Source organism: Crocuta crocuta, unplaced genomic scaffold (assembly GCF_008692635.1).
Source record: "Crocuta crocuta isolate KB4526 unplaced genomic scaffold, BGI_CrCroc_1.0 scaffold118, whole genome shotgun sequence".
Lineage (NCBI taxonomy): Eukaryota > Metazoa > Chordata > Mammalia > Carnivora > Hyaenidae > Crocuta > Crocuta crocuta.
In genome coordinates, this window is record NW_027551558.1 from 17413375 (window position 1) to 17440193 (window position 26819).

Consider the following 26819-nt stretch of genomic DNA (forward strand, 5'->3'; position numbering starts at 1 on the left):
CATCCCTTGATCTTAGTGGATCCCTAGCTTTTCTAATTGTTTGATGTTTTTTTTCCTAAACATGTAATACAGCTTTTATAAAATATTGGCATTAATTATATACTTCTATAGCCTAAATGTTACAATTCTGTTGTGATTTTTAAAATTTCATTTGAGAAGAATTCATACTTGTATTTGCTTATATCCAGATTGTGGTAACTTCTCCCTATTCCATCCTTTGATGGAATTATTAAAGTTGAGCTTTCTCATTTGCAACTTTCTTGGTCTGAAGGGGGGTATAATTTATCTGGGCTAGGAAAACTAAATACAGTTCATTTATAAGAGAACTCTTAAAAATCCAATAATATTTCAGTTAAATCCTTTTTTATCATTATTTATTATCCCCTTTACAGTCCTGAATCCTTAATAACATGGAAGAAGCCCAAAGGAAACTGAAAAAATATTGTTTTCTTTTAGGTTTTAACTGCACAAGTTTGTTTTTATTATTCATATTCCAACTAGAACTCAAAATTCCTGCTTGGAATTGTCTACACTGGGAAGAGACAAAATCATCTAGGACGCATAATGATGGTATTAACTTGAATTGCTTTTACCTACAGCAATAATAGACTTACCAGCTTCTTTTTCTCAGTTATCAAAGCAACTTCTTTTGACAAAAATTACATTATAATGAGATTGCTTAAAATGGTTAGATGTGTAGTTTTTCCAATAAAGCAGAATTTGTGTGTGTGGGGGGGGGGTGTCTGTGTGTGTGTATGTGTTTTGTCTATTTTAATGCAGTTTATCCTTACTGAACTAAAACCCTGGAGTCATTAACACTATGGTCTAACCACCTGAACTAATTGTGCAAGGATGAGCAGAGCTGGTAGTACCATGTTTATAAACTGTGCACAAGGCTATTTTCAGTCTTGCTGTGAGAGGTCTAAGGGCTGGACACATGAGTGATACTACCTTGACGACAAATTTCTATAATTGCCTTTTCTAACTTACCAAAGAGAATCCTTGGCTCTGCCACCAGGTAGAAAAGAAGAGTAAGTACTTAGATTCACAGTGAGCCTGCTCAGTGCCAGGTATTTTTTTTTAACAAATAGTTTATTGTCAAGTTGGTTTCCATATAACACCCAGTGCTCATCCCCACAAGTGCCCTCCTCTTGTTGCCCATCTGCCCCCTCCTCCCCCACACCCATCAGTTTGTTCTCAGCATTCAAGAGTCTCTCACGGTTTGCTTCTCTCTCTCTCCCCCACTGTTCCCCCCCTTCTTCTCCCCTATGGTCCTCCGTTAAGTTCCTCCTAACCCTCCTTTATGTGTAAACATATGGTATTTGTCCTTCTCTGCCTGACTTATTTCGCTCAGCATAACACCCTCAAGGTCCATCCATGTTGCTACACATGGCCAGATTTCATTCTTTCTCATTGCCATGTAGTATTCCATTGTATAGATAAAGCACATCTTCTTGATCCATTTGTCCATTGATGGACACTTAGGCTCTTTCCATGTTTAGTGCCAGGTATTTTTATACACTGTTCATTTGAGTCCTAAAATAGGCCTATGTGTAATTATTATCATCTCTGTTTTATGAGATGAACCCCAAGGTTCAAGGAGTTTATGTTATTTACCAAATATGGAGAGAATTTTAAATGTGTTTCAATTAACTTCTTGGGTGGGTGAAGATAATCGCCCTAGGAAATTGTAGGGAGAGTTCTTATTTCACAAAAAAAAAAAAAAAAAAAGGAGCTGCTGAATGTCTTTTAAAATCTCCAGCGTTAATTCTTCTGTGGATATTTCTGCTTCAGTGGGACTTAATATAAATTCTCCATATCCTAGCATCACTACTGAGCTATAATTTTCTATAATTCTGACTGTACTTTTATCATCCATGCTCCTTTCTCTAGATTTACTCAGGTAGAGCCAATGAATGAAGGTTGTTTCTGAAAGGCAATCTGTTCTACTAGCATCAAAGAACATCTAGGATACATATCGTCATGTACTTTCAACATTGTTCTACAACGTGGTGTGGAGACAATAAGGCCTAGTGTGTGTATGTCTTCCTTACTATGCAGCATCTCACAGTCAGCCTTTTAGCAGCCATCTGTTCCCACACCCCACCCACTCTTGAGCATGTATATTCAAAGCACAGCAATGTCTTGATAATGATAATAATAATAACAAAGATTTTGTGGCTATCAGGTTTAAAGAGGTTAGTACAAAACTATCACAGGTGTTTCATATTCTCAGGGATCTTTTTACAGTAAAATTTCTCCCCCAGGGTTATATTATAAGGAATTGATTGACTTTCAACCAAGATGATTTGGCAGAATAATGAGGTGTAGCAGAATTTATTATAGCTACTAGTGGTATGACTACAATTTAAACTACAGTGACAAGTCCTGCTGCTACTATTTCAATTACCTTGGCTGCCAACAAACATTTATAAGGCGTTTAATATCTTCCATAAACTGTGCCAAGAAATTATATCTTTAGCCTTTGAAAAAACACTTTGGAGAAAGTACTATTATTATCCCTTTTAAGAGGGGGAGAGGCTCAGAAATTTTAAGTAAATTTCTCATTATGTAACTGGCAGCTGGTAGAGTGGATTCACATCCTAACAATCTTTTTCTCTCTTCTGGCTTCTACCTCTTGCTGCTTCTGGTAGTAGCACAGCAAGCAAAAAGTCACATGTGTCTAATTAAAACACTCTGGTCTTAACCACCACATTATATTGCTGTTTGATAAAGAATACTAATAATTAAAATCTTAAGTTTTAAATATTGTCTTTAACAATGTATGTAATGAAAGAAAGGGAGAGAGAGAGAAAGAGAGGGAAAGAAAGAAAGAAAGAAAGAGAGAGAGAGAGAGGGAGGGAGGGAGGGGAGGGGAGGGNGAATCATTCCCTGTGAAGACTATTCAAAGAAAAAAATACAATTGATTACAAAACTATGTGCTAATTTTTAAAATATGACAGAAATGAAGTAAAAATTACATTATATATATATAGAGAGAGAGACAGAGAGAGAGAGCATTAGGGAGGATTCAGATTCTTCCTATGATGTTTTCAGTATCATTTTCATTGGCTGATTTATTAAAAATAGAGAATGACATAGAGTTGCCTTCACTGTTCTGAGCATTACAGATGAGACTCTGTTAACATATGATGTAATGGAGACAAGAATTGAAAATCATACTTCTGGAGAATCAAGGTTACCAGATACATTGGCTATCAAAAATCTAAACAAATAACAAAATGCTTATTCCCTCTTTTCCCTTTCTGTTCTCTTGCTTTCATTTTCTCTTTCTTTCTCTCTCTATATGTGAATATGAAATCCCTAATGCACTAGAAGAGCTATACAACTTGGGAATTTTTCTAATATAAGATTATATAATGATAATAATTGATGGTTTTATAATTCTCATGTGTGAAAGAAATTAAAATGTAAATTCAAGTTATTTATATATTTATTATTTATTTATTTAATTAATTTAGGATATAATTTATGTGGGAAATCCTTTTAATACTTTGTCTATGACCAAACTTGAGTTAAGCTCCTTTGATACCTCTTTTTGAGTAGGTCTGAAGCTGGACTCTGTCCTTAGCCATCTTAGTCCAGTTTTAGCAAAAGTTCTGTTAAGTTAGTTTAGTGAATATGTCTAACCCTCCAATATCTGGTCAGATTTCTCATCTCCCTGTCATATTACCCTGTCCTGCCTTCAGGAAGACTCTTGTTGAGTTAGTCAACCAAGAATCCCTCCAGCTTTGTTGTTTTCTCTTCCCAACTTGCTGCTTAACTATAAATTTCTGTTTGCCCTTGCCATATCAAGAGTTGAGCCTCATTTCTCCTCTCTGTGGTAAAATACCCATTGTAGTAATGCCTCTTCATTGAATTCTTACTTACTGTCTTTAACAAATGTCATGGATAATTTGTTCTTCAATACCACAAAGGAAAAATTTCATAAGTTTTATCTACCAAATCTAATACTTACATGGCTAAAGGCATCCATTCTGTGATATTTTGTTACAGCATCTGAACAGTCTAGACATACACTAAAGCCTATATTCTCTCATATTAATGCAAAATTACACCTAAATCTCCTCTTGCTGTTTCTGGTATTTTGCACAGCATGCAAAAACACGGAGTTTTTTTAATTAGTAATTGATAGAAGTCAGAAAATTAATAAGATATATAACATTTGAGCATCACTACTGATCAACTTGACTTAAATTATGTTTATAGACTACGTCATCCAACAACCACAGAATATGTATTCATTTCAAGCATACATGAGGTATTTATGAACATGAACCATATGCTAGGCCATAAACAAGTTTTAAACAATTTAAAATAGATGAAATCATACAGAGTATATGCTACAAGTAATATATAATGAATTAAAAATGAATAACAAAAAAATCTAGAAAATTCCAAAGTTTTTGGAAATTACTTCTAAGTAACCTATGGATCAAGAAAATATTACAAAAGAAATAAAAAACATTTTGTATTGAGTGAAAATAAAAATGAACTTGAAAATTTGGGAGATGCAGCTAAAATAGTCTTTAAAAAGAGTATAACACTAAATACTCATATTTGAAAAACATGAAATATCAAAAATCAATGATGTAAGCTTCAATTTTTTGGAATCCATCGAAAGCCAGTGCTCAAATCCTTTCTAAAAAGTATAGTTGACTCTTACATTTATATCATGTTTCCATGTTTCTTCCTCCTTATAAGTTTCTTTCAGCTAATGAGTGAAAACAGCCAGTGGAGACACAGTCATCAAGTTATCATTTAAAGAAACAATCCTTCCAGATAATAATTCTGACACTTTCAATCACTTTCTCTTTTCTCAGAGAGTGATATTTGAAGCCCTTTTCTGTGTGTGTGTCCTTTTATAATTTATATATTTTCAGTAAGGGAAGATCCCATCACAGGATTTTATTTTACAATCCTTTCTTGAATATTCAAAATTATAATTTTCATTTTGCTGCTATGTTTTGAATTCTGAGTTTCTTGCTGCCTAGTACTGCATTGGATATGGTTCTGTTTAGGAACTTAGTTTCTGATACTTACCTGGCAGGGGAGATACCATGATCAAGGTACATAGTTTCTGAGCTCTCTTGCGACGTTTTCAGTTATGGGCTACCATGGCTATCAAAATGGCCTGTAGCTAGGGAAACCTGTAAGCCAAAGAAAGATATTATTTCCTTCCACTATTTTTGGGTGATCTGGATACCTATCATCAGTAAACTTAGAAGTGTTTTTAATGCCAATATATTATTTTTCTTTCTATAGAATATATACCTAGTGTTGTTTGTTGGATTTGGCTATAATTTCTCCTCATTCTTTTCTTTCCTTTTCCACATGTTTGATTTTCTAATATAAATATAATTTTGTGCTTGAATTTTTTTACATGGGTAATTTGAAATCAGTATTCATCCTAATTCCTTGATCACCCTCACTGCTGAGCTGAATAATCCCATACCCAAAGATTCTTCCCTTTTTCTTTTTAACCAATGTAAAGCTGGCTAACCATGGTCTCACCCAAGATAAATAAAAGGAAAGAAACAAGCATCTGTCTGGCTTTTCTTATAAGGGCTATTTTTAAATGACTCAAAAAGTTCATGAGAGAAACTCTCCTTTATGTAACAATTAGAGCCAATAAACTCAAGGGAAATGAATGAAATAACTCAAATCAAATATAGTGGATCAAAGCAATTATGTCCAATGATGTTTGCCAATTCAAAAGTCAAAGATAAACTTTAAAATGAATGTGTCAGGTTGACATCAATGGTAAAATTTGTATTTTACCAAGAATGTACAATAGGAAATATTCATAACCAAATATATTTATTAAAAGTTTTTATACCTTGGGGTGCCTGGTTGGTTCAGTCAGTTGAGCTTCTTCTGACTAGTGATTTCAGCTCAGGTCATGATCTCACTGTTTGTGAGATTGAACTTCACATCAGGCTCTGTGCTGACAGTATGGAGCCTTTTGGGGATTCTCTCTTTCTTCCTCTTTCTCTGTCCCTCTCTGGCTTGTGCTGTCTCTCTCTGTCTCTGTCTCTGTCTCTGTCTCTCTCTCTCTCTCCCCCTCTCAATGAATGAATGAATAAATTGATTTTGTACTTGAATCTAAGCCTGTTTTTATACCTAACCCTCAATTAACTTATAAGATAGTTAGGAGAAAGAGGATCATGACAAATAATATCACACTTTAAAGAATGTGGAAAATTACACCAGAGACATGACATATGGAGAACACATATGGAGGAAAATGTTGGGAGAGAGAACCACTCCTGATAAAAAGAGATGTCTGAGAATATCAACTGAATTCAATGTGAGACTTTAGGTGGACCCTTATTAAAACAATCAAATAAAAAAAACCTATACAGATTTTTTTTTAATTGAACTAAATGAATATAGACACTGTATTTGATTCCTTGTGAAATCTTTATTGGTAATTAGTAAGGGTGCAATCAGTAAAAATAAATAACTAATGCTTAATTATTATTGGATATGGTTACTGCATTTTTATTAAATTAAAAAATCCTTATGTGCTAAAATATTTACTAATATATTTATAGTTTAAATGATCAGATGTCTAGGAGTTACTTTATAATGGCTCCTTCAGAAAAAAAATAAAGTGGGGTGAGGTGGTGGAGTAAATGGAACAAGAATGTAGAAACTGAATCCCAGAAGATTTAGTTTACTGTCATCTCTATTTTTGTGTATGTGAAAACTGCAATTATAGAACATTAATTTATAAAGACTCTATGGATCAGCTACATGAATCCAAATGATTATCCTCTACTTATATCTCCCTATTTCAGTTCTAAATACAATGCAAACAGCATCAAAAGGAGCTTAATTTTAGGAAACCTATTGATAACTGTATACCTAGACCTCTCATCAATAATTTAAAGCTAACTTCTTAGAGCTTACTGTGTAGAGTGATTGTATAAATTATATAATTATAATTTATATAATTTTATAATATTAGTATGAAACAGGAGGCCAACAGCATAAACATGGGAAATCCAAACAGCAAATCACATAAGGGTATTTTATTTTTATTCATTTTAAAAGAACTGCTTAAAACTTAGGCTGAAGGGGAAAGATTCTACCCATAAAGCATAACAAAATATAGTCAATCTTAATTGTACCTGTAGTTCAGGTCACTCCAAGCCTGTGTAGTTCAAGGACACACTTGTGGCTTGTACATGATGACTCATGAGACAATGAAGCTCACTCAACTGTGAATCATGTGCTCTCTGCCCTACTTGCTTAGACTTTTCCTGTATTTGGTTAAGGCTTATTCAGCCTCCTGTATAAATATAAACAAACACTTCCCAATGAACAAAGCTGCCATGAGCCACAGAGGTACAAGAAGGTCAAAATAATATATTGCTTCAGGCTTTAAGTTGTTTAAGCAAGATGCCTCAAACTGTCAAGAAAAAAGTAATTGTGCTTGGATATACCAAATGCTTTAAACTTTAAATGAGATTTTGCATCCCTCTACTCATTAATTCTACTCATGTTTATTTTCCAAGGGTTGTAGAATAAGAGACCATAACCCAATATTCCATTTAATTGAAATTATCTCAAATCTACAGATTCTTCTATGATCCATATCAATTGTAAAGACAGAGACTTTCCCCATGGCAAAAAACTCATGTCTATGTCTGTAGTCATATTTAAAGAGGGAAAACACAGACTGATCCAAACATACCAATTGTCTGTTCCTAAGTCACCAATCAGATTTGTCACTCCTCCCAGGGGAAAGAAGTCCAGGCTGGTACACTGATCAATGCCTTTCCCCAGGAAAATATAAGAGAAATGAACTATTAACACTATCAATGGCAAAATAAGGAAGATGTAGGAGTTCTTTCATATATTAAGTAATAGCTGACTAGTACTTAAGTAGAAACAGATAGTGATAAAGTTACCTCTATTAGTAGTTAAATCTCTTTAATCATATTCTCTAATAAACATTTACCTATCAGAGACTTTGATTTATATACTTTTCTCCTGATGAAACAATCATCTCATTAGAAAAGCTCATGATTCTCCTGAAAGAGTAATCTGTTATTAGTAGTAGTATTAGTATTACTAATATTAATGTTTATAATAATTTTAATTCTCTTGGCTATGCTTTACCTTCTCCCTTAGAAAGAAACTTAACTCACAAGGACATAAGTATAGGCTTAACTCTTAAGCTAGAACAGCTTATTAGTCATGCAATCATAAACATTTTATGTTATATTCACAACCTAAAATCAATAACTTTCTCTAGACTATATAGAAAAGTTTGTTTATTGGAAATGAGAAATACTAGAGAATGGAAGAATAAAATTGTAATTCATTATCATAACATTTACTAGCTCTGTGGCTCATAAGTTGACATAATCTCAAGATTTTGAAATGTCACCTCCAAAAGAAAAAACCTGTATACAGATTGACTGAGAAAATGTCTATTAAATTTGTTGGAAAATGTTGAAAATTAACCATTAAATTAAAATTGTTAGACAGCAGAGCATGTTTTCTATTCCCTACTAAACCATTTTTATTAATTAAAAAACCTGCCAAGATGTTTTTTTTTTCATTTAGAGAAAGTATCATATGAAAGTATGGATTTACTTGTTATCTTTTTTCAAAATTTTTTATGGTTTATTTATTTTTGAGACAGAGAGACAGAGCATGAGTGGGGGAAGGGCCGAGAAAGAGGGAGACACAGAATCTGAAACAGGCTCCAGGCTCTGAGCTGTCAGCACAGAGCCCGACGAGGGACTCGAACCCATGAACCGTGAGATCATGCCCTGAGCTGAACTCAGATGCTTAACCAACTGAGCCACCCAGGTGCCTCATATTTTTTTAAATCTTTTTATAGTTTATTTGTTTTTGGGACACAGAGAGAGCATGAGTGGGACTTGTTATCTTGGAGTACAGAATTTTAAAGCCCAAACCATTGAGGATATACTTATCAAAACTGTGTAGTAAATATAAACTTTCCTCATATTAAAAGAGACTGCTAAATATATATTTTCAGGACTCACTGAAGTTTGGCCAAACTAAACTTTCTGGTAAAATAAGAGTTGAGTGGTGGGTGAGTTGTTAATGAAGTCACTAATGGAGAATGCAATGCCACTTCTTCTTTTTTCTAAGGAGTATTTTTTTCCCCTCTTTAATTATTCTCCTTCACAAGTTGATGGATTAGGAGTGTTTGTAGAAACGAGAGACTAACATTGCATTCCCAAGATTTATAGTTTATAAGATGTGGTTGTTCACATACAATCAAGAAGAATGCAATAGAATAGGTTTTGAGAGTACCTGATGTGTCATACCAATTTCTATTTAGAACTTGAAAAGTTAGGGTGCCAACTCAAAGAGCTAATAGGGTAGCAAGCCCCACAAGAAAGATTAGCATCCTGCATTCCCAATATTTGACATGGAAAAGATGTATGAGTTGCCTTCAGAAAAGAAGATTTTAGATGAGGAAAATATGCTGGATAATCTTTATGAGACTGTATTAAAGAAAGTGGAGAAAGGATTTAGAACATCTTAGGAGTAAGAAGTGTGACGTGAACTACCATGGTAATCCCTGATAAAGAGGCACAATTCCTCCTTCCCCTGACCAGAATAGTCAGAAGAAAAAGAAGGTGAAGAAAATGAAAAAGGAAAATAGGTTTATCTTCCCTAGTGAAAGGCCCCCAAGCCATGTGTGAGGACTTGAACTAAAAGGAAAAGAGAATCTTTGAACTGGATATGCAAATAAAGTTTCTTTTTAAACAAGCCTGAACTTTTAAATATTAAGATTGGGTTTTGACCATGAAAGACTCTTGAATACTGAAAACAAACTGAGGACTGATGGGTGTGTGTGTGGGGGTGGGGGGGAGATGGGCATGGATGAGGGCACTTGTGGGGATGAGCACTTGGTGTTATATGGAAACCAACTTGACAATAAACTATTTGTAAAAAAAAATAATAATAATAAAGATTGGGTTTTGAGTATCCAAACTTACTCTTCTTGTAACTGAAACTGATTATAAATTGGTTGTTTCTGCTGAGGGCATTGAACATATCCAACAATGCATGTTGAATGTAATGTAGGATAAATAAAGACTAAAAGTCCTGCCTATCTATTAAACTGGCTACTTATTTTCATATGACAATATATTATCTTCAAATTCCATCCATTTACTATTTCAGTGAAGCCTTGATTCATTATTAAATTTATCAACCTCCCTTTACAAGAATTCAAAATTAAGACTATTTCATATGGATTTTGTTATTATATCCTAACCACTCATCCCAAAACATAAACTCTTTTGGTTCCTATTCTTCTGTCCTTTATGCTGAGAAACAGACCCTTTTAATTTTTGTGGCCAGCTCAGTCATTCCTTATAATAAAACAATACAGAAAGTTCTAATATCTACCCCAAATTTCTCCCCCCAATCTTCATTTTCTCTTTACTTCTTACCATTTAACTATCTTTTTTTAAACTTAAATTAGAAGAGTATGTTCAGAAAAAGATCTTACTCTATGCCTATGTTTTGATTATCTCTTCTTCCTCACACTTCTCATAAACAGATCAATGGCTAGTGTTAGATAGACTCATGAAAGACAAAGGAAAAAAAGGTAGGGATTTCTGAGTAATAATAATAAAGTTTAATTAAATGAACAGAAGCCATAAAGACAAATACATCATTCATTGAAAGCAACCAAATAAAGAAAATGGTATAGATGAATGCTGACAAATTCAAGAAGGAACAATTAAGATAAGAGACAGAGATTTTTCTCATAGTGTGGCTTTAACATCAGTCTATGTCAGAAGTATTACTTATGGGTGAACATGAATACTGAAAAGTCTCACACACAACCTGATTTGGGGAGAATAGGAGGGAGATATTCTGTTTATCTGTCCTCTCTTCTTACTGGCAGGAGGATGGTGTGTAGAGTGGAAAGTAAGAACAGAAAGCTTAGCTGGGGAGAGATAATGGAAAGAAGAAAGCCAATAGTAAGAGTTGATTCTTCATACAAAGGATACAGGATTTTGCTGAAATGGAGGAACAGTCTGAATTCATGAGACTTTCCCCCATAGAAGCAGGATATCTAGACATCACTTGGAGAAAAGGATTCTTTCTCAGAAGATAGAATCAAATATACTCCAACAAAGACTGCATCTGGTCATCAGGCCGCAGAGATGATAAATAGGTAAAACTAATTTCAACACTAGATTATAAGGATCATATACCATGATCAAGTGGAATTTATTTAAGGGATACAAGGCTGGTTTAATATCTTCAAATCATTGAATGTGATACACCACATTAGCAAAATGAAGGATAACAATTATATGATCATTTCAAGAGATGCAGAAAAAGCATTTGACAAAACCCAGTATCCATTTATGACAAAAACTCTCAACAAAAGAGGTGGGAATGAATGTGCCTCAACATAATAAAGACCATATATGACAAGACCAGAGCTAATAGTGTACTCAATAGTAAAAAGCTGGAAAATTTTCCTCTAATCTCTGGAACAAGACAAGGATGTCCACTCCCATCAGTTCTGTCCAACATAGTACTAGAAGTCTTAGCTAGAGGAACTGATAAGAACAAGAAATAAATAAAATTGGAGAGGAAGAAGTAAAACTGTCACTGTTTGCAGAAGACATGAGGCTATATACAGAAAATCCTAAAGACTATCAAAAAACTATTAGAATAAATGAATTCAGTAAAACTTCAGGATACAAAATCAATATGCAAAAATATGTTGCATTTCTATACAATAATAATGAACTATCAGAGAGAGAATTTAAGAAAACAATCCTATTTGCATTTGCATCAAAATAATAAAATACGTAGGAATAGATTTAATACAGATGAAAGACCTATATACTGAAAACTGTAGGATATTGTAGTAAGAAACTGAAGACACAAATAAATGGAAAAATATTCCATGCTCAAATACCCAAAACAATATACAGATACAGTGCAATTCCTCTCGAAAGTCCAATGGCATTTTTCACAGACATAAACAATCCTAAAATGTATATGGAACCACAAAAGTCTCCTACTAGCCAACACAATCTTAAGAAAGAAGTACAAAGCTGGAGGCATCATTCTCCCTGAATTCAAACTATACTACAAATTTTTAGTAATTAAAACCCTATAGTATTGCTATAGGAATAGGCACATAAATCAATGGACAGCCTTGAAATAAACACATGAATAGAGGTCAATTAATTTAGGACAAATGAGACAAGAATATACAATGGAGAAAAGATAATTTCTTCAATAATAGTGTTAGGAAAATTGGACAAATATATGCAAAAGAATAAAATTTGACCTCTATCTTGAACCATATACAAAATTAACTCAAAACATTATTTAAAACTTGCATGTGAGATCAGTAACCATAAATGTCCTATAAAACATAGACAGTAAGCTTCTTGACTAAGACTTGGTCAAGACCTAGATTTTTTTTTAACTGATACCAAAAGTAAAAGCAACAAAAGCAAAGATAAATAAGTGAAACTACCTCAAACTAAAAAGCTTCTGCACAGCAAAGGAAATCATCAACGAAATAAAGAGGCAACAAAGGAGAAAAATTTTGTAACATCTATCTGATAAAAGGTTAATACTCAAAATACATAAAGAGCTCACACAATTCAAAAGATAAATAGTCCAATTAGAAAATAGGCATAATATCTGAATAGACATTTTTTTCAAAGAAGACATACAAATAAGTAACAGGTATTTCAAAAGATGCTCAACATCATTAATCATCAGAAAAATGCACAGTTGAAATGTTGAAATAACACCTCACAGCTATTAGAATAACTATTATCAAAAAGACAAGATGCGGTGCCTGGCTGTCTCAGTTGGTTGAGCATCGAGCTCTTGATTTTGACTCAGGTCATGATCCCAGGATTCTGAGTTGGAGCTCCACATTGGGCTCCATGTTGAACATGGAACCTGCTTAAGATTCTCATTCTCTCTCTCTTTCTCTGTCATCTCTCTATCTCCTTCTGCCCCTCTCCCCTGCTCATGTGCTTTTTCTGCATCTAAAAAACAAACAAAACAAAAAAGACAAGAAATAACAAGTGATGTGGACGTGGAGAAAAAAGAACCCTCATGCACTATTGGTAGGAATGTAAATTGGGGCAACCATTATGAAAAACAGTATGGAGATTGCCCAAAAACTAAAAATAGAACTACTATATGATCCAGAAGTACAACTCCTAGCTATTTAACCAAAGAAAATGAAAACACTAACTCAAAGTTGGTAAATGCAGACCTATGCTCGTTGCACAACTATTTATAATACCCAAGGTATGGAAACAACCTAAGTGTCCACTGATAGATGAATTGATAAAGAAGTTGTGGTTGATATTTACAATGGAGTATTATTCAGCCATAAAAATAAAATCTTGCACCAACATGGATGAGGACATTTGAGGGCATTATGCTAAGTGAAATAAGTCGGACAGAAAAAGATAAATATCATATAATTTCTCCTATATGTGAAATCTTAAAACAAAACAAAACAAACAAAAAAAAGTTCATAGATACAGAGGAGATAGACTCCCCAAATGCATGGGTGGGGAGTAGGAAAAATAAATGGAAGGGTCAAAATGTAAAACAATAAATTAAAAATTTTTAAAAATTAGATCCTTCCTGGTGTAAATGCAGAAACATAAGCAAAAAAACAGACATATAAATATCCATTATGCTGCATTGTGGGTTTATTGTCAATCCAGATGATGTTGCTCAATTTCCGCCTTACTAAATCTACATTTATAGTTTTGACATGTAATTAAAACATTTATGTATATATTCATACATTTATAAAATTATAAATCAGAATTTTAAATAAAAAGAGGAAGGAAAAGAATCGAAAAATAAAAGAAAATGGCATGACAAGTCTGCATACATATTATAATAAAAAACTTAAAGATGAGATAATAAAATATTGCAAAAGGTATATAATAGCAAGGAAAGTTAAAAAAATAAAAATCATTATAGAACTGATGAGTAATTTAGAAAATTCAAGAACAAAGGAGTAGATTAGAATCGAATTATGAGCATAAGGAAAGTTTTGGTAAAATTATAATGAACTTAAAAAATGAGAAGATTAAAGCAATAAAAATGAAGGTGATAATTTGAAATATCAGACAGTGATTACCCAAAGGAATTTTAATTTTTGAAGTAGAAACCAAAAGTGAACAATATCTGCAATTTATAGATATCATAAGACATATAGGTAACATGTTAAATACATTGGAAAACATTACAGAAAATATGTGGGTATAGAACAATTGGCAGTAATATGTGATTAAATTATTAAACTTCAAATACAAAGAAGGCATTCTTTAGGTAATTGGGCACAAAAATATCCAAGTCATCTATTATCAAATAATACAGATTCAGTCTGGCCTTAGATTTCTTTACAGCAACATTAAATGTCGTAGGGAAAATAAAAACCTGTGCCAGGATTTTACACATAACCAAATTGTCCTTCAAGTACAATAAGACAGGACAAAACAATACAGAATGACAGATATTTTCAGACATGCAGAAACTCAGGGAATACAGCATTTATGGGCTATTTTTAAAGGGAAAAAAAGTAAATTTGATAAATAACTCCAGTCAACTAAGTGATGAAGCAAAACAAAATAAAATCTGAAATGGAAAACCTGTCATAAAGGACTGACTGAGAACACTGAATCCATTTAAAAATAGAATTAATACCAAACATCTCTGAATATGAAGGTTATAAAACAGAATATGAATTTTATAAACTTTGACAATGTATAAATAATAATGTAGCTTACAGAAATTGGCAGGTGGGGGAGGACAGAGGAAAGCAGAAGAGTACTATTTATCTAAGCATTTGAGCAGAGATTCAAATATCATTCTCTAAAATTGAAACATGCAGTTGAAAAATTGACTCCATCTCTTAAAGATTAAAAACTGATTCCTTTCTGTACTAACTATAGATTTCTTCCCAGTGAAAAAGCTTACTTATTTTAAATTAATTGAGTCAAAATTTTGTTTCACTAAAAGTAACATGTTTAGCATGAAGTGATTTCTGTAAAAATATTTTCCATCTCTCATTAAACTTATTCAAACAGTGATATAAATAAATACAGAAAGATTTGTTGAGAATGAGGTTTATCGAAAGTTAACAATGATATTAGATGGAATTTGGGGTGATTTTATACTTTTCATTTTGCATTTTTGCTTTTCTGCATTACTTATATTTGTTTGGCAGATTTCTTTTATAATGCAAATGTGTTATGATGTCAAAAACAATAGTCATTTACTTTAAAAAAAGAGGTTAGAATAATTTTATATCTCTGAGAATCAGAATTTTGTACAATGCCCTTTATGCTGTAGGGATTCCAGAAAAGTTATTCAAAGTAGTTAAGATACCTATTTGATCATGTCTTTATCAATCAAACTTCATACTTTTCCAGGCTGACCCTTCTTGGGCACAGAATAGATTAAATGGTGTATGTGTTTGAATTATATTAAATTACTATTTCCCTTCTTTCTCATCCTGATTCAGAAGAATTATTATGGATATCATACTTGCTCAGACACTAACACTTAAATTTTTACAAATCAATTATTAATTTTAAAGTGTTTATTCATTAAAATATGCACACGAGCTTATATATAATGTTCCCTGTAGGATAAAAAAATTTTATATAAACAACTGAAAATGATCCAAAAATTTGGGGGGGGGGTTTCCTGGCACAAATCCTAATCTGTATTAGTTCACATTTCTCTGGTTCTTTGCATTTTGATTTACTGCAAGTTTAGAGAAAAAAGTTCTAACATTTCCCTTGCCTGGAATGGTGGGGAGGGTTAGTGTTATTGAGATGAGGTGAGGTCAGACTTTCATATCAACATGGATTGTCAAAGTTAGGAATATAGGAAAACATGAGCAATCACTTTATATTTTATTGTGAAGGTGATTTCGTGAGCTTGATAATAATAATGGATCCATGTGTCCCTAAGTGTCCCATCAGATGTATGCTATTTTTATTTGAGGACTTTATAGTTTCAGGCTGAAACTATCATGAACATCATTAATTATAACATTTTATTTAATCCAATAAACAAGAATATTCAGCCGCCAACCTGATGGCATCATAGCTATATGCTTTCACCTATAAATCTATATCCCCACCCCAAATCAGTTAGCTTCTTAATTTCCTAAATTTACCTATATAATATCCTGTCAGATAAGCTGATAGTTATTCCAGTGTTGCTGAATAACTAGATACTGGGAAAAGAGAGATGTACACAGTGATTCCTTACAATCAAATTAAAAGAGGAGTGAAGGAAAGTGTCTTATAAGGAATGTATGTGTGGTATACAGAAAACAAACAACCTCAGAGTATTAACAACAAAGTAAAAACTGTTGTCTCAATTCAGAAAAATTTTGCTATTTCTACAATGCAGGCGGCTCATTTTTGGAGACTTCTAGCACAGAAAAGCTGTAAATTCTACCAAAATAACAAATTCAGAATAAAGACAAGAGAAGTTACAGACAAAAGCAATGAAACAGAAAGAGAGAGAACCTCAAATCTCATGGTTTCACATTTTTAAAAAAGTTTTATTTCTTGCTCTTGCAAAATATGATATAGGTAGTCCACCCTCTAGGGCAGATATCTTCCATACAATTATTAACGATGGCTTGAAATAAAGTCTACATCTCAACCATTTCAATACAAGTCATCTTTAGTTGCCTGATAAGAGGATAGATTGGTATGAAAAGTGTACAGAAGGTTGGAAGTGACCCTGCACACATTTGTTTAGTCAGAACTGTTCAGATAGTCATACTAACAACAAAAGTATATGAGTTTAGTTTTCCGTGAGCCCAGGAAAGAAGAATGTGAAGTGGAGTATGGTGAGAACATACACTGTTTCCATTTGGTTCATGCTTAACAGTGCCTGTATGTCCTAGAGCAAAAAGGAAGATGAACCATTTGTGAATTACTCAGCATTTGTCAGGATCCTTTAATTCCTCTTAAATTCCAAGTTGTTTTTCTGGTACAGAGATTCCGTGTGTGTTTGTGAGTGTGTGTGTTTTCAGTATGCTGTTCTGTTCTCTTCATCCTTAAATGACACATTTTCAACAGACAATCAAAAAGCTGAAAATTCTTTTTAAATACAAGATACACGATTTAGCATTCTACCATAATCTCTCCAAGTAACCTCCCTGTGAGTTCATCATTCCTTATGTTGGTCACAAGTTTTCATGTACAGTCTGCATGGTATTATGCATATAGTCTTAGTTTTTGACTGTGTAGTTATTCTTCTTGAATGAGGCTAAAACCCTAGGATAATGTAAACCATATGTTACATATATATAATATATAGTATATATAATGTGTATGTATGTATGTATGTATGATATGTACATATGTATAATATATGTATATATGTGTATGTATATATGCATATGTATATATGTATAATATATGATATGTAAAATTATATTATATGTGTAACATGTAATAAGATAATATGTAATATAAAATCATTGTAATATATGCATGATACTATGTATAGTATGTAATATGATAATTTGTAATATAAAATCATTTTTACCATCTACAGCAATTCATGAAGACCCTTGATATCAGTCACATAATGCATTCATGTTGAATTAATTATTCCATTTAATTCTAATGAAGGATTAAAATATAAGATTATAAAAAGAGAAAGTGAGAGAAATAGTTATCAAATGTATTGGCTATATATTTTCACTCTGTATCAATTAATGATTATTGATATTTCATTGGTTGCCAGGATAAATATACTTCATACGTTGAATGGGATACAGTATGCAATCACATAGGATTTCTCAGCCAATCCCAGAAGATTGTACTTAATTAGTCAGAACATTGAGATTCATGCAGACCAAATAGTAAGATAACAGGGTGTAAGGGATTAACTGTTTTTATGTTTGCTTCTCTATTTTGTTTTTTGCACTTTTGCTTTGGAGCGGAAAAAAAGTGAAAAAAGTAAAGAAAAATCCAGAGACCGTCATTAACATCTGAGCTTGGGTAGAAGAGGAAAGTAAAGATTGAAATCACTTTTTAAAAGATATCTCTGTTTGATAGGAACTATTTGTAGGCTTTAATAAAATTAAGAGTATTTACTTTTTTAATGTTTGTGTGTGTGTGTGTGTGTGTGTGTGAGAGAGAGAGAGAGAGAGAGAGAGAGAGCGAGCGGGGTAGGGGCAGAGAGGGGTGGGGAGACAGGATCTGAAGCGGGCTCTGCGCTGACCACAGAGAGCCCAATGCAGGACTAAACTCATGAGCCATGAGATCATGACCTGAGCTAAAATCAGTGCTTAACTAACTGAGCCACCCAGGTGTGCCAAGAGTATTTACTTATCTTATTCACTTAACAGTTATTTATTAAATCTTACTAATAGCTAATATCATATTATAGCTGCACTTGATGACACAAAAACGACTAATAACAGTTGTGTTCCAGGAAGTGATAATGCATTAAAAAAAAAAAAAAAAGCAGTCCACATTCAACTGAAGTAATAACTTCTATTCATCAGGAAATCACATTATTAAAATTTAATTGTTTTTAGATATTATTTTTGGAACATCACAGTGAATGCATAGGGAAATGGAACTCTAGGCAGATAAAACACATTGGGACTACTGCAATAACCCAGGAAAGAAAGAATGACAGTCTAGCTGAGGAAATTGGAGACAGACAGCAGGTATGGATTAGAGATATAACTAAGAGGTAGGACCCATCTGAATGTCAGGATATGAGAAAGATAGAGATCTTGGATCTTTCTCAGATTTCTATTTTGAATAAAGATATAAAAGTATATTCCATTAGCCAAGATAAGAAATGCAGGAGAAAGGGGATAGAATGTGTGTTAATTCACTGTTGCACAGTAAAGGCCATGGGCAGTCTTCGATCTGTCCCCTGCACACTTCTTCAGCATCAGCTCCTTCTCCTTCATCACCCTCCAGCCTGAACAAGCAACTACATTCCCAAAGTACTGTTCATTCCTATGAATGACCCCATACTGTTCATTCCTGTGAGAGATCACCCCACTCATGCATGTAGGGAAGTTACACCTGTCTGTACAACTCAGTTCAAAAGTTATTTCCTTCACTAAAGCCTTCTTTTAACTCCCAACATTAGGAGGCCTCATGGAAAGGATACTATGTTTTATTCATTTTATCATTCCTAACTTCTTGTATAAATGCTTCCACAGATATTTTTGGGTAAGGATGACTAACTCACTGAATGACTGCTTTAAGATAGATTGAAAAAATGAATTAATCAACACAATATGAAAGTGCATATTGTGCACAATATGAGTGCATGGGGAATCTTATTAGGGAGTGTCCATTTCTATTAGGAATAATCTTAGGGTGGTTTCACTGAAGACATGATTTTTAGTTTGATATTTATTGCATGGTAAGGCCTTTGTTTCACTTAGAGAAAAGTAACTAAGCAAGTATGAGTGTTAAAATCCTCAAACATGATTGAGATGCAGATTCTATTTATAAGTTGTGCCTCTGATATATAAGTGTATCTCATAAGTTTTGGATTTATTATATAAAAGAAACCAATGGAGATTTGAAAGCATTAATAATATGTAATAAGTACAATAAACTCAACTCAGGTCTCTATACATGTTCTGTGTGTGTGTATGTGTGTGTATGTATAGGGAGGTATATATATATGTATATATACAAATACTTTTCAAAAATCAGTATATTTATGTAGCGTTAGATTTCTGTTTTTTATTGATAAATTCTAAAGAGACATTTTAAATATGTTGAACTTCTTGTTCTTAAACAAGAACTGTTTGGGTTGTTCATATCATTATCATGTGTCTGTGTATATGTGTGTATGTGTGTGTGTGTGTGTTTGATTAGCATATGTTTCCCTGACTTTCAAGCTCTACAAAAAGCTATTTAATATGCTTTCAAAACAATGCAGATGAGGTAGAAACTAACAAAACTATCAATTTCCCCTATTACTTAGTAAAAAAGGAAATAATGCTTCATAACCAACATTAAATTAACAAAGTTAGCATGAGTCTTTCCAGTCTAAAACTTTTAATGAGGAGGCTGAGTTACAATGATGAAATTGGCTAAGATTTTATCTCTGATCTGCTTTGAATTATAGATTAAAAAAAACAAATGCTTTTGAAATATTTCTGATTAGTTGTTTTGAAATTGTAAAATATTTCAGTTGTAAACTATTGTAGAAAATTGTGTCACTGAGGATTGCATATCTGGAATCAATGACACAGAATTCTTTTCTGTGAGTTTCTCAGGGCAGTTTTTTCCCCTAGTTGGTACAGTATATCTCTATTAGATCCTGAACAGCCAAACAGTGACATAAACATGATGCAAAGAGACTTTAAAATATGATATATTGTTTCATTATGCTATATAGACCTTATTGAAAGTACCATGTTTGAGAGACAAAATTTTAAGAACTTGGGAAATCAAAGTCCAGCAAAAATTTTAAATGGCTACCTCATTTAGTCATAAAGGAAGTACCTTATTTACTTATTAAAACAAAATGTATAGGAGCACCTGGGTGGCTCAGTGGGTTAAGCGTCTGACTCTTGATTTGGGCTCAGGTCATGATCTCACAATTTGTGAGATTGACCCCCATGTCGAGCTCTGTGCCAACAGCATGGAACCATGCTTAGAATTCTCTCTCTCCCTCTCTCTCTCTCTCTCTCTCTCTCTCTGCCCCTCCCCCACTCTTGTGCACTCTGTGCACGTGTGCATGCTTTCTCTCTCAAAATAAATTAATTTAAAAAATGTATAACTAAGCTAAGATATGATAACTAAGCTAAGCTAAAAATACATATATACTCACTTTTTCCATTTTGTTAGTAATTACTAGTTGTAAACTGCATGAAAAAATATTACATTTGGAACACGTGGGTGACTCAGTTGGTTAAGCATCTGACTTCGGTTCAGGTCATGATCTCACAGTTCCTGAGTTTGAGCCCTGCATCGGGCTCTGTGCTGACAGCTCAAAGCCTGGAACCTGCTTCAGATTCTGTGTCTCCCTCTCTCTCTACCCTCCCCTGCTCTCTTCCTCTCTCTCTCTCGAAAATAAATAAAACATTAAAAATTTTTTAAAGAAAAATATTATATTTACCATTTTATCTTTGGATACTTAGTATTTTTCACTCTTGAAAATATTTGTTGAATAAACGTATGACTATCATGTACTAACTTGTGTGGGGTATCAACAAAAATTGACTTTTAGAAATGTGTAACACCTGTTATAAAGATTCAGATACACTAAAGTTGACTTAAAATAGATTAAAAAGTGATTATTTGAAAAACAATTATCAAATTAATCTGATTTATCTCATTTTATTTTTACTAGCACAAGTGTTTCTTTTTATTTTTGTGTATGTATGTGTATATGTGAGTCATTCTATACCCTGGCTGCACATAAAATAAACTATTTCCTTATATAATATGCTACAAAAAAATCTTATGCTGCAAAAAATCTTAATTATATTTCACTTATACTAAACATATGTACCATTTCCAAGACACAATTTTTCCTCCCAAATTCATTCTTATTTTGGTTCAAAGAGGACATCAAAACTGGCACACAAACTACAGATACCACATTTGAAAGCTCTACTAACAATATAGCTTCCCACTTCCAATCCATGTCAAAAGGCAGTAGTGAGAAGCCCAACAGTGAATAGGAGAAGCTTGTCAAGGGTATCTGAATTTTCCTCCAGAATCATACAGATTTATTTAGAAATAAATAGTAATACTTCATTAAAGACATGTAATTGGGGTGCCTGGGTGGCTCAATTGGTTAAACGTCCAACGCTTGATTTCAGCTCTGGTCATGATCTCACAGTTCATGGGATTGAGCCCTCTGTCAGGCTCTGTGCTGACAGCACAAAGTGTAATTGGGATTTTCTCTCTCTCTCTCTCCTTTCCCAATGTGAGCTCTCTCTCTTTCTCTCAAAATAAATAAACTTAAAAAAAAGAGACATATAATAAGTAAATGAGTTTAACAAAATATCAATAAGACAGAATAAATACATAAATTAAAGTCATTTTTATGTTTAATATTATTTGCTGTATGGCTTTATGTAAGCCAGTCAAATGATCTGAGGTCAGTTTCCTTCATTTATTCAATGATTCATTTATTTTTCAACTATTTAATCACTCACTATATGCATTTAATGTGCACTAGGCACTAAGCTCAGCTCTGAGAATGCAGAAAGGATTCATACCCTAGGGAATTCTCCTTCAAATAAGGCAAAATTAGTGTTTGGTGATAGAAGTCTACATAATCATCACCTTTGAGAGCCCATAGGAAGGCTTGCATATAGACAAGTTTTAATAGAGTACAAAGGAAGTATTTAATTCATTATCAAATGGCCCACAGAGAGGAGCCTTCGTATCTGGGATGCACCCTTGCTGGGCCGAGGAAATATTTGGAAAAAGGGTCATATTCTGGAGCTACAACATAATTAATATGAATAAGGATCAAATTATGAAGTGTTTGGAGCCCAAAACATTGAGTTTTAATTTTAACATATAGACACTATGGCAGCATTAAAAATTAAAGAAAAGAGTTAGATCATCCGATTTACTTTTTTAAAACGCAACTGGCTGTGGAAACACCTGCCAAGGAAAGTGCAAAGTTCCTGGTATATAGAATGTGTGAAAACCTCAATGGATATACTTCTCAGTCTTCAGTCATTACCTCCGATACAGGGTTTAATCTCTTTGGAAAGCAACAAGTGAAATGGTACACTGATAAAGAAGTTCAGTGTATGATTGCCAACTGATAATTGGCTGCCTAGGAAGATAAGACCCAGTATACAAAAATGACAAAATTTAATTTGTGCCAGTCTGTAACCTCAGAAGATTTTATGGTTTTTAATTTTTTTTTTACAGCTCAAGGTATAAAAAGTAGTATATTGCTACAGTTATTTCAACTATAACAAATCACTAAATATAACTTTATTAAATGGTGGAAATATTTTATATTTTAAGAGCACCATCAACAAAAATCACTTGGTACAATGGTGGTAACTGTCAAGTGACTAAATTACTCTTTAAGACAAGTTGAAATCCATTTCCACCCTATTCATACACTGGCTGGATATCATACAAGTGACTGCTAGTTTTCTTTGCCTTCATTTTTGCTCCAGCCCCTCTGTTGCTCAGTATCTGAATTATTATAATATTCTATTCAATTACATATTACTCATTATAGCCTTTGTTTTTAATCATTTCCTCTCTTGATGTTGTTTCTGTAATACCCTGCCACTTGCCTTTTATTTTAGTTTTGGTAACATACCTCCTACCTCAATATCTAGCCATGGGACAGATGAAATTAGTTAGGAGGAAAGTAGAAAGTAAATAGAAGAAAGGACCTAGAATATTCCCTTAAGAATTTCAACATTTATGTAGCTGTTGGTGATGTCTGAGTCTGAGAGAAAGTACAGAAAAATAAAGAAGAATGAATATGTAAGTTACATGCCCATAAAATCAAGACAAAGAAGGGCTTTATGAAGGAACAAAAAGTCAACAGTGTCAAAATTATTCGATTTAATTAAAGATGAGATCTAAATATTATCATTGTACATAACAGCATTAATTTCAAAAGGAGACCTCAGTGTTAATTAGTTTGATAGAGTTACTGTGCATTAAAATTGATTAAATTTTAAGAAATGGAAACAAACATCATTGAAGCATAGTTAAAAGGGACAGAATTAGGATGGTAGCAGTAGACGAGTAAATCTAAAATAATTTTGTTGACCTTTTATTGTTTTTTTTAACTGTTATTAGAAAAGCTTTGGTTTTGTAATTAAGAAACAAAATTTGAAAAGATGAGAATAAGGAAGAAAGTAAAGGTATTGTTACTGATATTTTGACTGTACAGAGCAAACAAGAAAGAAATCAGTATAGCATATTTGAGTGTATATATTAGAGGTTCAAAGGGGCAAGGAGAAGGTAGAATTCGGAAGTTATATAACTGGTTATAGTGTAGTTGATGGAATCTTGACTGATACTTTCTACTTTTTCTCTAGGAGAAAATAGGAGTCAGGGTGATCAAATGAGAGAATATGTGGGAGGAATGGAAACAAATTTCTGTGCAGAAGTTTTAAATTTTTCATTGTGGAGGGCATGAGATTATTATGATTTTCTTTTGCTCTAGATTCACTTCAGAGCAACATTGCCCAGGGATTATTTTTTTCTTTTTCGAGTTAGTATTTACACACTATCAAATGCAGATTTGATAACTTAACCCCAGTTAAGATATAGAACATTTTTATTACCCTAATAAATTTTCTCAATTCCCTTTCTGGTCAGTCTCCCTGTCTCAAGCAACCAATGTTCTCAGGTTTATCATCATAGCTTACTCTTTCCTGTTTGATAACTTTTCTGTAAATAGAATCAAACAGATATTATTTTAGGACTTTTATTTCACTTGAGAAAATATTTTAGAGATTTACTTATGATGGTGCATGTGTCAGCAGTCCATTCTTTTTTATTGCCTAGTAATATTCCACTGTCTGACTTAGACAAAATTTAGTCATTCATTTACCTGTTGATAGACATTTGATTTGTTTCCAATTGGGCTATTTTGAATAAAGCTGTGATAAATATACACAAGTATTTGTCTATCACTTGTAAATGTTTATTGATTATTTTATGTCAGCTAAGCTAGCATTTAAAATATTTCATTTTGTATTTTTTAAAAATAAGATAAAATAACATACTTATGTTGTTTTTATCCAACATGGTTATGTGTCTGTACTGAGAAAATTTTCAAGTGTGCTAGTCCACCTTCTAGACAAAAATTACAAGTTTATTTTCTGTTTTCTGTAAAATTTAAATATTTTTCCAAATGAGCCATACTTTTAAATGTTTTCCATAAAGTTTCTAAAAAGTTGAAAGTATACAATACTTGAAACATGAGAATTTTTATATTATAACTTTTAAAAATTATTCTACATTAAATTTCTCTCAGGTGAGATAAAGTTTTTTTAAAAAACATGTCATGTTTATTTTCTCCTACTTCAAACCTTCTCAATTACCTTTTAAAAAAAAATTATGGCTTAAATTTATTAGTTATTGAAGCCTCAGGTTCATGATTAAATCATTTTGACATTTTTGCGTGCTCTATTTTAATACTTGTTAAGGCAATTTGCATTCTATTTTGCAAACCTATTTATATCTATTTAGAATTAATTCTATTTACAAGTTTCTGTGTTCAATGCAATCTATCAATCACATTTCTCCAAACCTAAGCTTCTAAAGATCATTATTTTGACTCTTCATGGTTTGATCTTAACTTTATTTCTTTTCTTCCAATACTAAAATTCAAAATTTATTTCATTGGTTCTTATAAATCTAATCTTTTTTCTCCCATTGTATATATAGCTTCATTAACAACTTGACTGAGCAAAGTGTTATTAATCATAATATTTGACAATCTCTGTCATAAAAATTCTATATGGATTTTGTGCCAATGTCTTACAGATTTTAGAATTTCAGTGGAGGAAGCTACAGCCAGGCTTATTTCTCTTTCTGTGCTTGCAACTCTTTGATATCATCTTTTTTTGTTCCTTTTTGTTTATGTTCCCTTTTTTTATATTTTTAGGAATTTTTCTTGGTACTTAAACTGTTAAATTTTATGAGGCTATGCTTAAATAGCTCTTCCCTTTTCTTCAATTTTAATGTCAGGTTCATAACAATCTATATATCTAAGTTTTCTTCAACCAAGGAGAGATATTCTGCTCTTTATAAACTGCCAAACATGAGGCATCATCATTTTCTGCTTCCATTATTTATTCCCTTAATGATCACCTGTGGTTCTTCATCTTAACTTCTACCTTCTTAGAGATTCTCAAAGGTGTACTTTATCTCAATTATCTATTTACTTTTCTGTTGTTACTGATTATGTTATAGTTTTAAAATTTATAATTCATGTTTTTGTCCTTAGATTATTTACTTATTTCTGCCAGTTCCTAAATGTGATCATGTTTCATAGAATCTATTTGTCCATCTCCTGATTCATAGGGTCTGTGCTTTCTTGAATTTTACTGAATGCACATGTTTAATTCTATTTAATTATATTTAACTTTTCTACTTTTATATTTTATTTCAAAAGTCAGATTTTATTTTATATATTATCATTTCCTACCTTTTGTTTGCATGTATTTTATCATCATCATTACTAAAGAGATGAAAAAAAGGAAAAGGGAAAGGAAAAGAGATCTAACAATACCTTTACACAGAATTTTGTAGGAATTATGTATGAATACTCACCATCTACGTTATTTTTAGAGTTTTCAGGTGGTGCCTTAGTTCAAGCTGTTATTACAGGATAGTGTGAGTGGCTTAAACAATAGAAAAAACCTTCCCTACAGTTCTGAAGCCTGAGAATTCTAAGATCAAGGTGTCAGCAGATGTGCTCTCTGATAAGAGCACTTTTCCTGGTTTGTTGATCACCATCTTCTTGTCTCCTCATATGGTGGGAGAGCAGAGAGACGAAACAAGCTCTCTCATTTCTTCTTATAAGGACCCTAATCCTATTACTAAGAGCTCCACCTTTGTGACCTAATTACCTCCCGAAGACCTCATCTCCTAGTACCATCACAATGGGGCTTAGGATTTAATATATTAATTTGGGAGATGACACAAATATTCAGTCCTAACAGATGACCAGATAATAATTGGTTCTTTACAAAGGAGTCAGGAATTGCTCTTAGCAGAAATTCACTATGTGGTTTCTTT

The 26819-nt window shown here is 32.7% G+C and overlaps 1 long non-coding RNA gene across 2 annotated transcripts in view; it reads right to left on the bottom strand.

Moving 5' to 3' along the window:
- Nucleotides 1-26588, bottom strand: part of LOC144219335 (uncharacterized) — a 46267-nt gene extending 19679 nt beyond the window's left edge. Inside the window, exons 1-4 of one of the 2 annotated variants that reach the window (XR_013331375.1) lie at nt 26352-26588; nt 7724-7805; nt 7158-7318; nt 5065-5171 (exon numbers count right to left, since the gene is read on the bottom strand). This is a non-coding gene — a long non-coding RNA (uncharacterized LOC144219335). The remainder of the gene's footprint in view (nt 1-5064; nt 5172-7157; nt 7319-7723; nt 7806-26351) is intronic. The other variant, XR_013331374.1, reaches the window with a different exon arrangement.
- Between the last annotated feature and the right edge of the window lie 231 nt (nt 26589-26819).